Raw genomic sequence first — 8,747 nt, 5'->3', positions numbered from 1 at the left:
ATTTCCAGATGTAACTTTTCATAGGGAATGCGAGTTTTTGCCAAGGGAATTTCCAGATGGAACTTTTTTTATACGGAATGCAAGCATCTTTTAATTAGGAATTCAAGATGTTGTATCAAATAACTGAATGTTGAAAGCAGCGTCCACCTGCAATCAGGATCAAAGAGCTGAGATCAATTATAGTTCAATGTAAGACTTTGGGGGTGGCGGTTGAGTCATTTTAGTTCTCATCCTACAGAATCGACTTTACTTTCAATGGATGTTTTGTACCCCTGAGTACAAATATTTCTTTTAAAAAATGTCACATTGAGAAATGGAAGAATTTTGATTTTGTATTCAATACATACTGGCTTTATATTCATAGTACTACATACTACTACATACTTATTTGAAATTGTGAGGTTTGAAGCAATTTCCAATTCTGGTCAATTTAGTTAGAAGGGTGGTGGTGGGGGGGGGGGCTCTGACGCCTAAGTATAGGAATTTAGGGTTTTTTTTATCCTACATTGAACTCTTGATCTCACCCCTAAGAGAAGTCGCAATAGAAAGCAGTGAATCCGTATGGTGTGTGATCGAGTTTGCAAGTAAAGCTACATATTGAATGTATGAGTATTTATCTCAGGGGATCTCTACGTGGATGTCCATTTCCGAATCCTTTCTGCATGTTTTTCACTGTCCAGGAGCGTGAATCATAAACAGTATTTATAAGCTGAGTTTATATTTGTTTGACTAGCGTGAAAATATTTACATACAACCATAACTATTAAAACTATAGGAATATCGATGCATGCTTTCAATGACACCGAAATCGTATTCTAGTATTGTTGGCACGCTTGACAGCATAATAACGGTTTCCTCGTCATTTTAGTATGTGTGTAATAAATTATGTCATCGAATCATAAACTATTCCGAAATAACAGGTTTAAGTTTTATCAATAACAAGTCACCACAGTGATGGTTAAATGTGTTACTGGCATCTTTCAATTTACAGAAAAAAATTAAGCCCGGATATATTATTAACTTTGCAATTTCAAAGTAAAACAAAACACATTAAAAAATGAATTACATGCATGTGTTTCATGTGACTCATTCACTATCATGAAATTGAAGTAAAACATGGTTTTGAAGTGTAATAAATAGGGTATTTTTCGCCTTGCGTAATGATTCATCAGTTATGTAGTTAAGCAAACTGACAATATTTTTTCCATTTCAAACGTATCTGTACATAGAATCTACTACATGGCGCAATGGTTCTTTAGAACGATTGTAGCGTATAATGAAATGGGAAAGTGTGAACAGATCTATCACTCTATCAATTTGTAACTATATTGAGTGAAAACTGTGAAAAAAAACGTGTTAGAAACGTGTTACATGTAATCAATTTACACGTTGTGACACTGACATCAATTATTCAAACTGTTTTTGAAAACTAGATAGATTTTCACGGTTTGTAGTTTTCGTAGTCGTCTATCAGTTGTTATATAATAACCCAATATAATGCTGATTGTAAGACGAACTTGCAAGAACGGTAAACCGAATATTTTGTATTTAAAATAATAAATTTAAACATAAAAATAAATACGACAAACCCTCAAAAACAGTACTGGCAAACAAGTAATATGCATGTAATCTACCATGCTGTTATCTTTACTATATCCAATTGCCAAGGATACATGTTGCACATATCAATACACGAATAGGTGCCATCATTGTGGATGTCGCAATCGTCACGCATGAGTGACAACAATTTTTAGATAAGTATTCGAATGTCGTCACTAGCATTCTAAATATCATTCCATCTGAGAATTAATGATAAATTAGTAATATTATTATTTTTTTTAATTAAGTTTTGAACATGGTATCTAATAAAGGTTGTGTAATAATAAATTTTTCATAGCTTGGGAAATCAGTCAGGTATATTATTTATATAAATAATGACACATAACAGGTGAAATGCCTTTACTTGCTTTAGCGGAGATGGCGTCTAAACTCTTCTCCCTTTAAAGGGGACCGCCACTCCAGGAAATATAGAGATATTCATAAACTATGGATTTTGGAGAGTCATTTCATGATGTTAATTCCCCTACAATTAATTGCGATTTCCTAGAAACATTAAATTGATCTTGTGCATTTATAGGGTATCTTTGCTATGAGCTATTGAATCTTGGACAATAGCAGAAATTACATTATTCAATGGTTGAACACTGAATATTCATAACAGCTGTTTCACACAAATGTATAGCATTTTGTACTCATGAATATTCATTGTTCAAACATTTCATTAATGTAATTCCTGCTACCTCCCATAGCCCACAATAACAAAACCCTATAAATGCACCATATCAACTTGATGTTTCTCTGAAATCGCAAAAAAAAATCACGAAATGACTTTGCAGAGTCCATAGTTTATTAATATCTCTCTATTTCCTGGAGTGGCCTTCCCCTTCGACAGACATGGATAATAAACATTGTCAGTTTAGTCCAAGCTCAGTGTATTTCTGAACAATCTCCACTATACCTTAAAAAGTATGTGTTTTATATGATATGCGCTAATTATGTACTGTAAAAACTTCATTCAATTGGATGTCTATTTTTCCCCGTCATTTGTAAACAACCACAATTATTTTGTAATTAGTAGCTCCATACAGGCACTAATTAATGGTAGATTGCTAGACAGACGGCAGCTTGTACCCTGGTTACTACAACTAAAAGTGTTCCCTTATGTAACTGTAATTTCGAGTAATGAATATTCCATATACTATTAATTTGCAGAAATGATATCGCCAGTTTTATAACACTGATTCAGGATATAATATGACATGCTATCGTAGATTCCATGCAAACAAAGGCTATATTTTATGATATTTACATTTTAAAAGACCAACGGCCATGGCAAACAGCCAAAAGTACATGTAAGTCTGGTTTGGTTTTGTTCCTGATTGCACACAGTTCATAATTACAAAACGCACTCAGTCTGTGTCTACGTGATAAAGCCATTTATCACTCGTACGGATCTAAATGGGTGCATACGAGTAAGTAGGAAGCGCTTGTTTAGTCTCCAGCAAACAATCATTCTTGAGTTTGAATGGTTGTTAAGATTTATGTATGTTTGAATGCGCGATGAGACCATACATTTTCAAGAATGGAGGGGGTACCACTTTTAATGAAGGAGTTACGTCTCTCGTCCATTGATTGCCACAATCAAAGATTCATTTTAGCATCGCTATCTCAAAAGTCTAACCTCTCATGTTGGTACATTTAACAACAAACACGTGCTATGGTTTAAAAAGTCATTAAACTACCTTTTCTCTCAGTCAGCTGAACCATTAAAGAACAACTGTAATTAGTTTGCGGGTGTAATGAGACATGACTCTAGAACGAGGCTTCATCATGAACTACTACATAACTACTTGCTATAAAATCAGCACGAAATGTCTTGTTAAGGGTTAAGTACTCTGGTTAAGCGTAATGTTGTCGTCTAATGATCATGATACCCTCCGTTGTCGTGTTACCCTGGCAAATTGACTCCATTGCCATGGGGGAATTCCTTTCCTTACCATGCTATCAAAACATCTAAAAATATATTGATTGCAAACAATCTACAAGATAGATTTTATTTTGAAATTGAAAGATTGCATTCAAGAGATGAAACGGTATTTGATTCAGATCAATTAAGATAACGCTTTATTCAATCATGAAACAGTAACCCTGGGTCTTCTCTTCAACTTACTGAGTTAAGCCACCAGGAAGCCTTCATAAAATAAATATGCCTATGAAAAAGGGAAACTTATTATTGCGACCAATCATAAATCGCAGTGTGTGGTGATATGGATAAATGTGCATATCATATGCTAGCCTGAATTCATTTTTGAAGGCCGAGGTCAAGGTAAATGTCTACGAAACCTTGTTATTCTGCAAAGGACAAGTTCTCCTCACATGTAGTTTTCTGATGGCCACTTGTCAAGTATAATGAAGTGGGGGTTGTATTTATATTCTTAATTAGTTAGCCCAGGTTGACTCTCTGATTTGACAAGCTACAAATAGCCAAATCTCTGAGATATTATTGTAGAGTGTGTGAAGAAACATTGTTTGACCCATTTCAAGATCAGGACATCTATGACGGTCATATATGGTATGCCGGTGTCCCGACGTTTGGTCTTCTTAGAGTGCGGTTTCCGTCATTTTCCGAGCCATGTTTTATTGGGTTATGTACACCTGGATTATGCACACAAGAATGTTCGTAAATATAAAAATATCTAACCAAACAGAGAGAAAGCTGTTACATGGATATTCGTGATGGGTGGTTTAACCTCGTTCAATATGCACGTGTCTGTTTCAAAAGGAAAACATAACGGCATGTATATTCATGTATAGTTCAGGCAACTAACACTAGCTACCGCTGTGGCAGTGTTCTAATTAGGAAGAAATTACTAACAGGAATAGAATATTGCCAGCTATAAAATTTGAATGTATAACGCTGACTCAAAAATCAACATTAGTGGGCCCCATGACTTGGTTTTCAATTTAAACGATTTGTCCTTCCACAATTAATCAACCCCTACCACAACGAATATTTCCATGCGTTTTACATGAATCTTTTCTAACATTGTACATGTACGGTAGTACGCAGCTGATGCAGTCCGGCGACAATTCTATAAATTTGAAATCCCACGAACTATCGTCAAGAGATACCTGTGATATAACTGGACGGTGATGAACATTTAGTGATCCATGTTACGTCACTAACTATGACTAAAATACACAAATGTAGCTAACATGATTTTATCTGCTAAGCCAGATACTATTAGGTCATTTATGGTGAATTCGTAGAATGCATCATATCTGTAGCTTGTATGTAAGATACGACATCTCATCATGCGGCCCTAATTTGTGTGGAACCGTGACAACACAATGTGTCTTAAGCTTACAGCCTATAGCTATTAGGGGTGAATAGTAGCTCTTTCACATATAGACTGTACGTGGGTGGACGTTAATAAGATCATGGTTGTGATTAGCCTATCCATGCCGCTTCTCAAGCTAAACACAGATCGCGATGCGATGTCGTATCCCTACAACGACATGCTATTGATCTCTCTATCTGCAAATTCACTCAATAATTATAGTGAGCCAATTCAATTTGAAAATGACTTCTGTAGCCTTATCGTTATCATATATTTACAAGGGCTTTGTTGACCAAATTAATCAAATTTGCTCATCCATTAGCGATTATTACTAATATGTCATCACATTAACACACACTCAAGAATTTAGCCGGCGTCTTGAGCTTCAAACTATTAAAAAGTATATCAACTGTTTTGTTATTTAGTGACGAATCAAGAAGCCTTTCGGGGTGGCTGTGTACGTACGACCAACACAATGACAGACTTAGTACATTCACAAAGCAATTCGTTACGTAATGTATTCACGTTGCTATGTATTTTTCTGAAACCTGATGTGTAAAACAAAAACGAGTAATCATATGTATCACTCCTTTTCGTGGTTCAGGTTGACAGAATGCAGATATCCAAGATTCTAATCCTGCTCGCCGACTTGGGCTATGTGGCCCGCAAGAGCCCAAATCTACTACAATCACAGAAGCTAGGCTAGCATACACATATACAATGTCGCTAGTTCAGCATTTGCACGGGGACAATTTCTTTAAGAATGTTATTGTACAACCGATTGCATCTTAAGATTCCCTAGAGATATTTGGAAGACGTCTGCTGTATCTCTAAAGTCAAACTTTGCGGTTAATTGGCACCACTATTGTGTGAACTCGTGGACCACAGCATGAGGTTTATGAATAGTCCCATTATTCTGCGAATTAAACTTGTTTTGTGATGTAGAATAGGGGCCAAAGTGTCGATTCTTCAAGATAGATAAGTATATGCTTTAAAGTTAAAGGCCATCTCCTAGAAGTAAGAACTACAAGATTGCAATCTGTGTGGAATCAGATTAAAGGGAATTGTGCAATGTTTTGTTACAATTGAATGTTTCTAATGTAAGTATTAATCTTGCTTGGGTAATGGAGTCATTGAAGAGGTTACGAAGACCTGATAGGGGTTAGAGCGTTGAAATTTGTAATCTGTGTATTTGACACGACATATTAATTGAACCAGCATCGAAATAGTCAACTATACCTCCAAGTCGACAGATGATGAAAAAAAATCGTCTCAGAATACTTGCAACATAAGTACTGTAAAAATTACATACAAGAATTCTCCGATAAGTATGCAGCGCCACTTGTACGAAGTACCAATTTCTGTGAAAGTGGTCGATCACAAGGCTTCATGTTAAGACAAACACAATAAGGCAAAATAAAAAAGATGTTTCCGATAACATGACTCCAGAAAATAGGGTAGGTAGGTCGGAATTTTGCTTTATTTTACTTCGAATTTATTTAAATAACTTCGACCCCAAGATAAGATACCTATCGGTCACTACACTTCCGTGAGAGTTTGATGAAGTATAAAAGAAGTAAATGAAGATAATTACTAAGTTAAGTAGACGTGTTATATGCAGACTACACGGTTATAGTCTTAAAAGAACAGGTTTCTCTCTGGAATTCGACATTTTTACAAATGGGGCAAAGGTATGAAGGTGTACACGGAAATAGAGGTAAATTGTTACCAATCTACCTTTTGGGTGCACAAAAAAAATGTTTAGGGTCGGGGCTTAAACTAGGGTCGGTCTGGTTATCAGAAACACTATTTATTTCATTTGGCCTACAGATCTGAGAACACAATACCATCCCTAACACACTACAGTGTCTGCTCTGTATTTGGTTAATGATGTAAACAGTAGCAGCGTATACACTACTACTATAAACTATAAACACACTGTCGACTTGGTAGATTGTGCATTGTTTTAACAATATTCAAATATCCTACTTTACAGTAACCATACTGACCAGAAAATGAAACACTTTGACAGTGAGGGGCGAATCTCTGCTATATTTATTGTGTTCATTTAAACACAATACATTGTGGCAAGCTTCACTGAATAGGATAGGATAGTTGTATACAAGCCACTACATGCGTCTCGGTAAAGGGCTGTAATTAGGCCAGTTTCGAGAATAGAAGTGTTATTCCGTTAAAAAATACTAGGCGGACATTTTAATGGCTGACTTTAGACACTCCCTTTTTGTTTAGTACACCACATGTACCATGTTGAAAGTAAGACAATCGTTGCAAATGTTATGGATTTCTATAGATTCCAGAATCATTGTAATCTGTCTGACGCAACCTGGTGTTCAGATGTATTAAATGGACCATCCTCCAAATATAGATTAAGTCTACAATCTTCAGATGATACGACAAACATTTTAGTCACGTGTAGGTACGACATGATACGTCGTCGTCTACAAGATACGACGTGTCTTGCCGCTCTATCGGCTACCTCTACAGAGGACCAATCGGGGCGGAACGACATCGTATCTTACATACAGTCTATTACAGTGTAGCGCATCAGTCCTGCAATTAGACTCATCAAAAGGGAATACATGTACGTTGACGCAACGAATACAAAATGTGGTAGAATAATGCTTTCGCGGTTAAATAAAGATACCCTTTGTTGCCAATAGGGAATAACTTAGGGCATCGAACTTGCCCCCGATTTGGCGAATTAACAAGGAAACTGTTTTACCGGGTCAATGACCTTTCCGTGGTGGATTTAACACAGAAAAAGGCAAAGTTACAAGTTCATCAGGTGGATAAAGCCATACTGTAACGGCCTTATACACATATGCATACACGCATGATAGTTTTCTTTAGAATGTATCTTGCTTGAAATTTTGAATTTGTATTCCTATTCCTTTGTTTATTCCTTTGATTATAATGTTATTATGGTATATATTTGTATGGTCGCTCCCCTCCTACCTTTGTGTGTATTTTAGTAGTCTTTTTGTAAAACTATTTGTCAAATTTTTGTTAAGTATTATATTGTGTTATTAATATACAGGGTTTTTCACGCCTCAGTGTAGTGACTCGTCGAAGCACGTTAAACGGTGTTACAGACAATGGACAAACTATTTGGATTTGACGCTTGTTACAAACAGATGCATGTCTGAATGGACATAATTAACACGAAATATGCCGACATGTGCCGCTGTTTACAGATACGTCGTGGTTGATTGCCCCTAGCACTTTTCGTCAGCTGTATAGATATGACAACACTGACAACGTGTGGTCTTATGATGAGATTAGACAGCCTGGATACTTTTCATCGAAATACTGTGTATTAGTAATCTACAACTAATTAAAATTATGTTTCTGTAAACTCCAGTCTCGTTTTGGTTGTGGTTACACAGTATTACTGTCGGTGTAAGCGCTTATAAATCAATTTATATGAAAATTATCAACAATAATGCAGAATCAGGCTCTGTGCGTATGGGGGGGGGGGGGGGGTTCAATGTCATATTCCACATGGGATAATATTCCATCCCTATTTCCTATTGGATAACGCCAGGACGTTTTTCTTTGAATACTTTGCACCCTTCGAGAAATATACCACAACGCATAAACCCATTGCGAAAAGGTCAAATAATGTGCGTGAAAAAACAATACAATAAGGCAACGAGTTAAGGCACATCACATTGTCTGTGTGCACGTAAAGCTGGCAAAACTCATTCAAAATGGATTTTGAACCGTAACAGGTGACTTTTATACAATAGTTGGAACTAAAGTAGTGTATTAAATGAAGGTCAATCTAAATAATTCGATGAAAATCAACGTTCAATTTATTTATGA

The sequence above is a fragment of the Glandiceps talaboti genome, chromosome 15, assembly GCF_964340395.1.
Source record: "Glandiceps talaboti chromosome 15, keGlaTala1.1, whole genome shotgun sequence".
NCBI classification, from domain to species: Eukaryota; Metazoa; Hemichordata; class Enteropneusta; family Spengelidae; genus Glandiceps; species Glandiceps talaboti.
The sequence above is the reverse complement of the archived record's forward strand: the minus strand, read 5'-3'. Positions refer to the sequence as shown.